Source organism: Nelusetta ayraudi, unplaced genomic scaffold (assembly GCF_046127955.1).
Source record: "Nelusetta ayraudi isolate G7.1 ecotype Tasmania unplaced genomic scaffold, CSIRO-AGI_Nayr_v1 ptg000004l, whole genome shotgun sequence".
Classification (NCBI taxonomy): Eukaryota; Metazoa; Chordata; class Actinopteri; order Tetraodontiformes; family Monacanthidae; genus Nelusetta; species Nelusetta ayraudi.
Window position 1 is genome coordinate 9,665,807 of NW_027466054.1, and position 12,351 is coordinate 9,678,157.

The 12,351-nt window shown below is 46.2% G+C and overlaps 1 protein-coding gene across 5 annotated transcripts in view; it reads right to left on the reverse strand.

Moving 5' to 3' along the window:
- The window catches only part of fbxw7 (F-box and WD repeat domain containing 7), an 86,265-nt gene extending 74,306 nt beyond the window's left edge, over positions 1-11,959 (reverse strand). For 2 of the 5 annotated variants that reach the window (XM_076033373.1, XM_076033356.1), the window contains exons 1-2: positions 11,461-11,959; positions 713-789 (exon numbers count right to left, since the gene is read on the reverse strand). The gene's annotated coding sequence lies outside the window, so the exon portion shown is untranslated. The remainder of the gene's footprint in view (positions 1-712; positions 790-11,460) is intronic. The other 3 variants (XM_076033381.1, XM_076033365.1, XM_076033391.1) reach the window with 2 other exon arrangements.
- Between the last annotated feature and the right edge of the window lie 392 nt (positions 11,960-12,351).

Below are 12,351 nucleotides of genomic sequence, written 5' to 3' on the forward strand. Positions count from 1 at the left end.
TCCTCCTTTTATCCCAAGAACAAAAACACCAGTATTCAAACAGCATAATAAGATAAAGGTTGATGACCTCACAGTAAGAAGGAATGTAATAAGTAATGCATACAAACACTGAGGGACCCTGGTAGCAACATTTTAATATATCATATGAAAGCTGTGTGATCGCTCAATCAATAGGTAAAAAAAAAAAAAAAAAAAGTTTCAAAGACTTGTAAAAAGGACAACTGACTCAAAGACTTCATTTTTAAAAACCAACTACAAAAAACATGAATCCCCTATGAGGCAACGTCCAAGTGCTGGGGGGGAAAAAAAGCCATCAAAGTCTAATTTATATTTTGTTATGCTGTGTTTAGTCTAACAGTCTCTTCGATGGCTATGCGATATATTTGTTGGGTTTGGTCACTACTTCTCCTGGCTTTTAAAGGAAGTGTTTGACAAGGAAGAAATATTCAGAGGACAAACCAGGGGCGAGGGAAGGAGTCAGTTAAACTTAATGTTTACAGTGTATCCTCTTTTTTTATTTTTTTTTGCCCGACCATTTGAGGGTCCCTTCGCCTCAAATCATCCGCAGAGAAACATTTACTTTTACATTCCAAGACAGGAACAGATCTTACTGATCCCGTCGGTAAACCTATGCGATAAGCGCCACGCTGAACACAAGTGACTTGCACATCCTGACCCCGGGGAAGTTCACATGGTCGCAGTGTTTACTTACAGTTCTGGCTGTGTTTCTTTGTTCAGGCCACAATCAGTCTTCTCCACTCCGGCTCCCGCTATCAGGGCCGCTTCTTTCTGAGGACAAAGAGGGTAGGGAGCCGTCAGGGGAGCAATCTCGCGGGTCATCAAAGAGTTAATGCGCCGCAGGGACGTATGGAATACGAGAGAAGCACGAGATAAGGATGCTGGAATGTAACTATTTGTTCTGGGCCCCCATTTTAACAACACTGCTGCTCTTCAAATATTTGCCAAATAACACACAAAAAAAAAAAAAACTGAACAGATGACCAACCTGGCAACACAAATAACACCTGCACCAGGGTGTAACATTGAGCCACTTGCCACAGATGCTGCAGCTCTGTTGTTCAATGGGAAGTGAAGCGGAGCTGAAATGTAACCGCAGTAACGCAGTGGGGCATCTCTACAAAGTCTGAAAATGGTGCGACTAGAAGGCTGCAGGGGAACAAAGCTCGCAAATAAAAACCAGTTACATCTTAAAACCTCTGTACAGGCTGCCAGGATAGTTTTTCACGTTTGACCCATCTTCAGAAACCAAGGAGGGCTGCATCTGCCTCGCATGAAACTCAAGCATGCACCTAAAAAGGCTGCAATCCATCCCACATAGGCTGCAATGATGTTAGCATTATTGCAAACACTTCAGCTAACTCCACAAAAAGGCAGTAGCGTCGGTCCAGTCACATGCTTTGTTTCAGGGAAGCACTTTGTTGGCAGTCTGTCCCAAATCCAATCAATAAATTGAATGGATATAGGGCCTGATGCGTCTACTGACTGGGATTTGCACCAGTGAGATCACAATCGATTCATCAGCACACAAGCACACGCAGTTAGAAATCGAGAATCCCTCGACAACTTTAAAATAAGTCCAAATACGGTTTAGTCGGAAGAAGATAAAACGCAGCTTTTGTTTTTGAGCAAAGCGGTCGGCGGGGAAAAAAAGGGCTCAAGCCCACCAGAGTCCCGAGCAGCACCAGGGAGCCGGCTTGCCTGGAGGGAACGGGATTCCTGAGGTTTGACGTAAACAACACTGGATACGGATGGACGGAGTTTGGGGGAAATGAGTGGATGCCGAGACAGGCAATCCAGCTGTTTGACATTTGATAATCGTGAGATGGAGCAACGTGGAGAAAAAAAAACTCACGATGAGGATTTTTAAGAGGCTTCATTTGCAATAAATAATCATCAGGCCAACGACGCAGCAGAGAACTGTTGAAGCTGCAGCACTGAGGAAAAGGAAGAATGGTTTCAAGACACCGTCACATTTTGTCGAGCCATTGGTGAACAATTAATGCGCTTTCATTCAGTCAACCCATGTCCGGCTTTGTCTAGCGCTGATTTTGTAACAGCACAAAGCTGGTTAGTATTTCTTCAGATATTTTGTAGTGGACTTACTGGATTTGGAAATCTCTCTTTTAAATAATAAAAGTGTTTTTGTAGCCGAGCACTAAACTCTTTTCCACGGTCACACAATCCTGAAAGGTGTTCCAAGAGTCTTTTAATCCTGTTGCAGGTGTGACCCCCAACTACAGTGCACTTGGCATGTTATCACCTCGCCGCAGAGCCAGAGTCACAGGGCACGTTGGCCGACACCGGGCCGCTTGTTTCCGAGGTGACTCATGCGGGCGGCTTTTGTTTGAAGCCGTGAGGTCCACACCAGGGACTGATTCGGGGTAAAAACGCGAGCGGCGGGGGATCCTTAAGTTTGCGCTTTAGCTCAGTGCCCGGTGTCAACTTCACTCGCGTCAGCGCACAACGTTCAACCTCTGCGCCGCGACCAGGAAGGTTGCGCTCAAGCTGGGGGGGAATCTGCACGGAGGAGCGGCAAGCTGGCCAGTGGTACAGAGATTGAGTGATGCTTCATAAATCAGTGAAGGAATGTAGCCTCATTTCCTCTGGGACCCTACTTCTGCGAGCTGCTCCCTTTCCACTGCATCCAAGAGCGCGGCCAGAGTGACGCGACGCAGCTACCACTGCCGGATTTGAAAGGGAAACGCAAGTGTGTCGGCGAGACGGCTTATTACGCTTTTTACGCGCACCCGAGCCGGAATCACTGCGCTGAACAGGCGCAAGTTACAACGGAAGAAAACATGTTGAGCCTTTGCTCTAATCTTTTCATTTCATGACTTTCACTAAAGATTTGCATTTGGACTCAAGAGCCAGGGGTGCAGTTTTAAGAAAAACAGACTATTCAGAGGACTGCATATATCAGCAATGTAGAAGTATGACAAGAAGTAATAAAATGAACGAACAGATTATTGTACAATTATGGTGGATTAAGGCAGGCAACACTATATGACTTTACTTCTGTGAAATGCACCTGTGAGCATTTCATGGTCGAACAGAGAGAGTGTCAGTCCGCCTTGCCATTGACAAAGTGAACCTCGGGGAGAGCAAAGATGTTGGAAGAAGCAACAAAGAGACAGCAGCAGCAGAAGAGACCAGACAGGCGTGTTCTCACAAGAGGGTGGGGGACAGCAAGGTTATTGGGGCTCACTGTTGCTTTCCATTTAGCCCAAAACTCAATCTTTATGTATAAAATTACAAAGATAAGGCAGGCAGAATCAACGGCTAATCATCTTTAAAACTACTTAAAAGGCTAAAGAAGACGTTGCACCGTCATTTCTTTGATCTTTTCAGGTTCCACCAGAGGGACACATGCACTTCATACCACAGGTTTCCACCAGAACGCTGGAAATTGCAGCAGGAAGTAACAAAGGGGAACAACCCCCCCCCCCCCGAGAAACGTCAGCACGAGAAGCCCGAGTGTCAGCGGCAGTTTGCAGCGAAATGCAGCGGTGGCCGAACCTTTGGGTCGAGGGAGCGAGCAGCGGCTCTGGAAAAGCCTGCTGGTGCTCTGGGGATCCAGGCCGTCGTTATCTGTAGCTCTGCAGACCTTCCCCTTTGAAGTGATGCTGAGCCACCGACTGAGCCGGGGGGTGCGGGGGAAGGTGGGGAGGCTCGAGCAAATGTAAAGAGAAGCAACAACAGGGGGACCAAACAGGAAGAAGGAGGGAGAGGTGGGGGGGTGGTGACTCTCCAGTTCAACTAGTAAATATAAAACAGAAGGACAAGATCTCTCTCCTCCTCCTCCTCCTCCTCCTCCTCCTCCTCCTCCTCCTCCTCCTCCTCCTCCTCCTCCTCCTCCTCCTCCTCCTCCTCCTCCTCCTCCTCCTCCTCCTCCTCCTCCTCCTCCTCCTCCTCCTCCTCCTCCTCCTCCTCGCGCAGCGACGGCGCTTAAGAGCGGCCCAATGATCCGACTGCAGGAAAGTGAATCGCCAGGCTGGTTCCCTCGTTCCTCCTGTTCGCAGAACTCTCCCTCAAGGATTATCCTCTCTAATAGATTTAAAGGCCCTTTAACTGAGCCGCCACCTGCCTCCAGTCCCGGCAGAGAGAGACGCCCGGGTCGAAGCTGCGAGATGTTGCGGCACCGTGACGACGCCACGCATTCCTTCCGAGTATCTAATTCGACCCCATGGAGAGAAAAAAAAAACAGCCTTAATATTAAAAGCACACAATTCATTCAGATTAGTCTTCTTACAGTCAGAAACTCTGCGGTTTTGTCTACTTAACGTGGATAAAATCAGACAGGATGCGTTTCTGAGCTGCAGCAAGTGTGACCCGGCATACTTTAATTGAGAGAAACGGTAAATAATTCATCCGATTCCCCGGCCCACATTCTTTGAGTGCACACCGCAACTTCAGACTGCCTATGCCATCTGTACTAGCGCCCTAGGAATTCATTTTATCAATTCAGATTTAGGCGGTAAAGCACATAGCTCATCGCATGTGAGCGACTGGGAATGTTGGAAGTCACGCAGGGAATGAACAGGTTAAATTAACAAATGGAAAAGTAAGGAGCAAGCTGGGAGTAGTAGTCTGCAGAATGTGCACGGCACGTGAGGCTACACCTTGTCAACACACACACACACACACACACACACACACACACACACACACACACACACACACACACACACACACACACACACACACACACACACACACACACACACACACACACACACACACACACACACGACTCCAAATAACGGCAGTTTGCTGCTGCTCAGGCCGAGAACAATATCTGACTTCACTGCACACGTGTGACTCTTATCACACCGGGACACACATCACACACTGACACCACAACTACGATCAGGAAATTTATCGCTGTCAACATCAGACAACAGAAAATCAAACGTTTTTTCTTTAAAGAAATTACAAATAAGGAGTGGAATTCAAAGTGGATTGCAGCTGGAGACTGAGAGAACACAGTCCAGAGTTTCAGAAATTTTAAGAACTCACACATATGTTTGCTGCCAATATTCGGCCATTTATGGAAATTGGTTTTGGATTGTATGAAGGCAAACGCTAACTGCAAAAATGTGTACTGTTTGTCAAATACAATGGTGACTTAACATAAAGAAGATAAAAATGCAAAGGGCGAGTATTGCAGTCACCTGCCTGTACCCCGAGTGTTTGGACTGAAATAGACACACACTCACACATATGAAGCAAACAGAAAAGGGATCTCAATTCCCCCTTTAACTTATGCTAAGAATCTGCAGGAGAACTCGAGCGATAATTGCCAGAAAGCCAAGACAAACCGCAGCCGAGTGTGTTTGTAGACAGCTGACAGGGCCCTCTTGGACCATGAGACAGTGGGAAACCTCCTGAGCACACAAGAGAGGGCTCCACTCACAAAGACAGTGGTTTCCATGCCAACAAGACCTCTGCTGGGAGAGTCCTCCTTTCAAACGCGTTCCATCCCGCACCTCTGCTACAGAAGGACTAGTGGGCATTGGAGAGGGAATAAGTTGTGGGTGGCGGATGAAGATGCAATTGTGTCAAAGCAAGATGGAAACGGTCTGAGCCGAGAGCCCCAGAGCTGCTGCTGCAGCACTGTGCATGGACCCACGCCTATCCTTTACACTGTGACATTTTGATTACCGTGTAGTTTAAAGTATCCAATCACTCGATTCACTGCTGAGAAGTGTTGTTCTCCGTTGCTTGAGAGCTCCACTACTTATGCTGGTTCAGTCTTAACCATATCTTGTATATATATTTATTTTTATCCCTGTTCCCAAACTGGGACTCCCTTTTCTCCCTGTGTTTAACTGATAGTTTAAGTGTGTATCAGAGCAATGTCTCTGAGATTCCTCCAGGCTGGTTCCAATATCGAACACTGGTGAGCCGAGATTGAAGCTACGTTTCATTTCCTAAGATTCACTCATTAGGTTTGACAGAGTAAAACAGATCAAAACAGCAGACCAACATGAAGCTGCTGGTCTCAATTCAACCATGAGGCTTGCTTATTTGCTTTGTGTAATAAAAAAATATATATTTAGCGCAGCATACGATCAAAGAGTCCATAGTGTGTGAACAACATGTAGTTGAGCTCAGCCCATAATTGAACTGCTCGTTGCTGTCGCAGATTTCCTGAAAAGGCGTTCGCCTCCCTTCAAGGTGACTTGCATCTCTCCACAAAAGAGCTCTTTAATTTCCTCTCTCGTCCTCCTCGAGAGCCTCTCTGCCCACACACAATGCTGACAGCAGGCTGGGTTTCTGAAGAGTCTGCTTTTTTTCTCCCCTTTTTTCTTTGAAATCTTCTGGCTCTTCTCATTTCGCTTATGAAACCCGTTTCCAGTCCTCCGGCATCCCCTCAAAGTCTCAACTCCTGGATGGGTCTGGGCCAGTTGACTGCCTCCACAAGCTCAATCCTGCAGGTTGGCCAGCTCACAGCTCTACTCAGTCTACCCCGCATGACTCGGATTGATTGCTTAAATTTATAGCACAGGATTAAAAAGAATATATATCAATGCAGCTACAAGGAAGTGTGGCCATGTATTTTCCCCGGACTGACACCAACAAAAAAACACCCTTTGATTTCTTCCCCTTAAAAATCAAACTTCCAAACACTTAAGCTCCTTCTAATTCTCCCTGAAGTCAACAACTATGGAGTCCTGGGACTGCGGGTCATCAGCGGACGCAACTTGCTGCCCTCCATCTCGCCTCGTCTCTTCCTTCCCGGGTCGCAAGCGGTCGTTAGCATCGTGAATCATGTCATGAATCACTCATTAGCCAAACATCCCCATATCAGTCACCGCAGCAGTGTCCGGGCACCGCAACGCAGCCTGGACGAGTGCCCATTCAAATCAGAGCGCTCTCACGGCGTTAGCGAGAGCACTCCACTCCGGCACAGAAGCTCCTCTATTCGCTCCTCGTCCTCGCGCTGCTTTCAGCCGCCTCCAAGACACGGCGGCCAGCCGCTCCTCGCCATCCTCGTAGACTCGGGAGTGTTCTTGCATTTACGGGTAGAGAGAACCGAAACGTCGACGCTCTCGCAGACGCTCACGGCACAAAGCGGTCTTCAAAGGAGGACTCGCAGCGAGAAATGTGTTCTCTCGATTTCATCATCGCAGATCCAGGGAGAAGCGTCCTGGTTTAGATTCCACGGAACGGCTGTCACACACGCAGGCTGCTTTCCATGGTGATGTTGGAACTGCATTGAGCCTTTTGCGAGGGGCTGCGGCTGCATTCAATTTCAGAATTGAGTTAACATGAAGAGGAAATGTGGTTTTTACATATGTATGAGTCAACCTCGTAGTGGAAAATAACATACATTAACATGACTCATCCATGTCAAACTGCTTTCCACACAGTATTGGAATAACAGCATCCAGAGCTTCCTCAACCGCAACCATCTTTCAGAAGACTTCCCTCTACTGACATCCATCACTTTTTCTCTTAAAAACATGTCCTTCACACATCTGTCACTCTTAGGGTCTCAAGTCCCTCATGACTTACGTTGAGGAAAATTTGATCATATCACACGCCAAGCCTAACCATCCACACACATGGTTAGGGATGTTAGCAATTCATGGATTATTGATTAATTGTCGATTAAGAATGTAATCGATTCAATTAAATTAGTTGCAATTAATTGAGCTTTTTTTTTTTACACAGGTAGTTAATATCATTATAACAGTGTAGTGGCAGGAAAAAGCAATGGTCATAATATACCTACAACAAGTTACTTTTAAACAACTTTTTCTTTTTCTTTTTTTTTAAATTGAAATGTGACCCATTATGACTTAAAGTCAGAGGGTAAATGTTTAGGGTGTTTTTACCGTTCTTCAATGTAAAAAGAAATGGGTCACATTGGACCCTCAACATTATTTAAGGGTTAAAAAATGTGTTCCTTATACATTTGTCATTGTGAAATTTAGATTCTCAGGAAAAATTGCCGCTCCTCAATTCATCGTTAATTGATCAATAATGTCAATCACCATCATTTGCATCCCTACATTACATATACATACAAACTTTTCTATAACCTCTTTGTGACAGTCCATTACATAGGATTGACTGGACTCTTGCATCAGGCGGTATGTCAGGAATATTAAGGACTTGTTGGCAAAAACTGAAATGGAAACCTCTTCCTTCATAATGTATCGTGACAAGAGGACTTCTTGCAACACGCTACTCATGAATAGCGTGGGTCATTCTCAAGATTTGACTGTAATAATCCTTCAGCAACCCTTGTGCAACAGAGCACATGCAGTTGCTACAATAAAATAAAAGCCTGCTAGCACTTAGTGCACCCAGTGCTATGCTTCGAAGAAAGGAGAACGAAAGAAATGACATTTTTCCGCCGTAGAAAGGTCAACAAACGGACAGAGAAAACACCTGCCATGAAAACCCAGCAAGTGAGGAATGGTCGACAAGAGACCACAGAAGAGATGTGAACTGCTCCAAAGCATGGATCGGACGATGGGCCCGCCGCCTTTTGAATTGGCCATCGCCTCAGGCATGGAACTGCACCTTCCGTATCATTCTGTGCCACCCTGGTTCCGATCACCTAAACCAGCTGCGTGATTATGGACAAAACATTTGCCAAACTGTGGCGCCACTTCGGGCGAAACCAGCAGCTGGTGAGCCGGCATCGCCACAGACGGCGCAGCAACAATAGCAGACAGCTTGCGGTGCAGCGAAGGGGCAGCCAGGTGATCTGGTGTAAGCAGTTTGCGTCACTGGCACACGCGCACGGCAGAGGATTAGGTGGAATCAGAAACACAGCGGCGGTGGAAATGACCAATCGCCGCCGATCTCGCTTGTATCATCCTTCGTGTTTAGTAAACATAAGCTTCAAAGCCAGGAAATCTCGCGGCCCATATGAGAGTTGTTTGAGGGAAAAGCTGCCGAGGTCACTTTGCGCCGCGCCAGTCAGTCGGCACTGTGGGAACGTGACGCCTTCCGCAAACAGAGTCTAGGACAGCCGTCGCCCCCAGGCCTCGCAGCAACCATCGCGGCCAGGAAACGCCGCTGCATCACACCGAGCCAGGAGAGCTGAAAAGCTGATATTTCATCTGCGTTTCCTTTCTACACACACACAGAGTTCAATCACTGCTCAACGTGTAAGCAATGTCAAAGTGGAAACACTGCAGCTGGTCGATCGTAGAAGACTAACCTTCCGTTTCCAGTTGTGAAACTTGAATTCCAAGCAACTCACTGACGGTAATAAAGAACCAGATTGTCAACAAATTTGTTGTCTAGTCCAACTTTGTGGCAGCAGGCTGTGCAGCAGGTGAGCTTTGCTGTAACATCATCATTAGCAATAAGCTTCCCTCTGCCACACTGACCCCAGCTGACCCGTGATGCCTGCTTTTCATCCTCCTTGAAACAAACGCTTGATCTGACATCACTTCTTCCGAGACAAAGAAAAGATACAAAAAAATCTGTGTGTGTGTGTGTGTGTGTGTGTGTGTGTGTGTCTCTCATTTCTTTTGTTGCTTCTATTTGAACCGCTGCGGTGTGAAGTTCAGTTTCTCTTCTGCATCCCTTCTCCTCTCTTCATCTATCTGCTTCATTTCATCTTGTTCACTTTTCTCTGAAGGAGTCGTGTTACCGCTGATGAAAACCAGACATTTCTCTATTTTGCCACTACGTAATAAAAGACTCGAGATAAGAAGTAAAAGGAACCTTCATTGTAAGTATGTTATCAAACTGACGCGTGTTCAACATGCTAGACAGGAACAAAAAGATGTGAGTAAAGGGGAGCAGATAACAGAATCTCCTACAGCATCTCTGTGTGCCTTTACCGGGAAAACAGTTTTCAAAGAACAGTGGTCCACATGTGCTGCTCTGCAATATCTGTTTTACACTGCTATAAAAAGAATGAAGTTATGCATTTAAACCCTTTGCTGTGCTCTCAGATGATGACAGCCAACTTTGATGCAGCGCTGCAGCGGCATGAGTCTGTTTATAAAAAGAGGGCGACGGACGAGTCCAACGGCCAAAATAAAAGCTAAAATAAACATTTGCAACACAAACCACAAAAGTACGGCACTCCACTTGCGCTTCACCCTAAAGAGCCGAGCATGTTTAATCCTGTCATTAACTGGTTAACGATCTATTGGGTTAAAAAATATTTCTAAACAAGCATCCCGGCTCAGAATTACCAAGGTGTGGTCATTTTCACTGTGATGGTTGCAAAATCCTGACAAATGGTGCTTAATTTATTTTTTTGGCAATGTCGTTAATTATAAGTGATATCTTGCTTATATACATGTCACAGGAAACAGAAGTCAGTTTTCGTAGATGAAGGGGAGAGAATCGAATCCGAACAGTCCCAAACCATCCGTGTGCAAACGTGAGTAGCACCTGTATCATATTTAACTTTAGGTGCCTTTTCTTTAAACTTTAGTCCAGGTTTAAATAGCCAAAAATGCTGTCTGTAATACTCAGTAGTGTGGCATGTACACACCTTAGCCACCTTAATTCTATTATTGTCTGAGTATTATTGCCATGTGTATAGCAAAGCCTTCTACCCGAGCGAAGTTATAATTAGTCAAGGCAAGCGACAGGAAACGACAATGAGTAAATCTCTCCACAGCTACAAAATGCCATCAGGCAACAAACTTGTCCAGGGCACCTTACTGCATCAGAAAACACCCTGTGGGTGAGCAACAGTTAATTAGAGTCTTCACCTGCACATTAGATTAGTCTGGGAAACGTGTTAGTCTTTCAAGATAAGGTACTGATTAGTGGCGGTCTACTTTCACTCCATCAAACAAGCCACTGATAAACACAATATTTACCCCTCTTAAGAACTATTCATCATGCGTTAAAGCGCTTAGTGTCGGATTAATCTCGATCTATTAACAATTTAGCGGCTGCCCAATACATTTTGTAGCTGTTAACACTCGGGAACATCTGGATTTAAGCAAGAAATGGTCTGCAGCTACTGGGAATATAGAAGTCTCACTAACGACTCTTGACGTGCAGCCAGCCAGATTCGTGTTTACAACGTCACTATAAGAGAAAACCCAGTCGTATCATTTCAGCGGTGGGCGAAATATCGCGATTTAGACGGTGAACGTTGGCTGAACTTGTTGCACCGCGGAGCCCGTGGCTCGCTCGGTTTGTTTTTCAACAAAGTGAACGATTAGAAGCTGCCAAATAGATTTGCGTTACTCGGACGATTGTGAAAACATGACAACGCGGTGTGAACATTTACCGCCGGCTGAAGCTCACGTCGGTAACCTCTGACGGTCGCCAACAGGCTCCACTTTACAAGTAGTGCGTTGCTTCGACTAGCCTTAGCAATGCTAACACCGCGAGCTAGCTTTGTTAGCCGGCTAAATGCTAGGCCCACTTCACTTCACTCTCCAACTCAATATTTGCCCAGTTTGTGCCTTGCACCTCAGTGGTGCATTCAATTCTTACCTTGGAAGCGTGGAAACGAACAAAGCAGCCGGTCTCTCCTGGTATATCTTTGGCTCGTCAGTCCGGACCGTTATTGAGTATCCCGTGCAGCAAACAAACACAGATGAGGCTGATTCGCACCTCTTGGTTTCTTGGTTTCCCACCAGCGGCAGTCAATGCCACTCGTACGGGCTAGCACGTTAGCAACACATGCTAACTAGCAGCGGCAAGGCGACATAGCTCCATAAGCCAAGTTGGTCTAACGTTAGCCGACTACTATAGCAACGCTGACGTTAGCTGCTCTGCCCAAAATCACGAGTTTTTAGTTCGACACCTTGACTCCCGTGCTTCGGCGAAAGACGTGCAGCGGCCTCCGACAATTACCCGAGGGAAAACACGTCCGGCCAGGGCAGATATCCCCTCGTTTCCGTGGAGACTGCCGTTCACAGAACCCTCAACTGCCGCCAGGTTTGTTCATCTCCTCCTGACTCTTCACCGACTGGAGAGAATGGCTGTCGCAACATGATGATGACACGGTTTTGTGCGCTCGCGGGCGCAACGATGTGACGTCACAATCCACGCCCTAGAATATTTCCACGTGAGAAACTTAAAGTAATATCTCCGCAGTCCTTGCACCGATCCTTCCTTCTTCTTAAAAAGGAAAAGTGTGAAGTGGATACTATAAATGTTTCCTCATTCTACCTGTCAACAAAATTAACGTTCTCAAAAACACTCAAAGACGGAACAAATTGTAATTTCCTAGAAGATTTTGATACAACGTGAACTGTCAAAATCCAAAACTGCTTGGTGCATCTGAAATCCTACTGGACAAAATTCAAACTTGAGTCTTTGGAGCTTAAGGAGCCTCATTTATTCCCAAGCAGCAAAAAGAAATGCAAGTTATCGTGGATT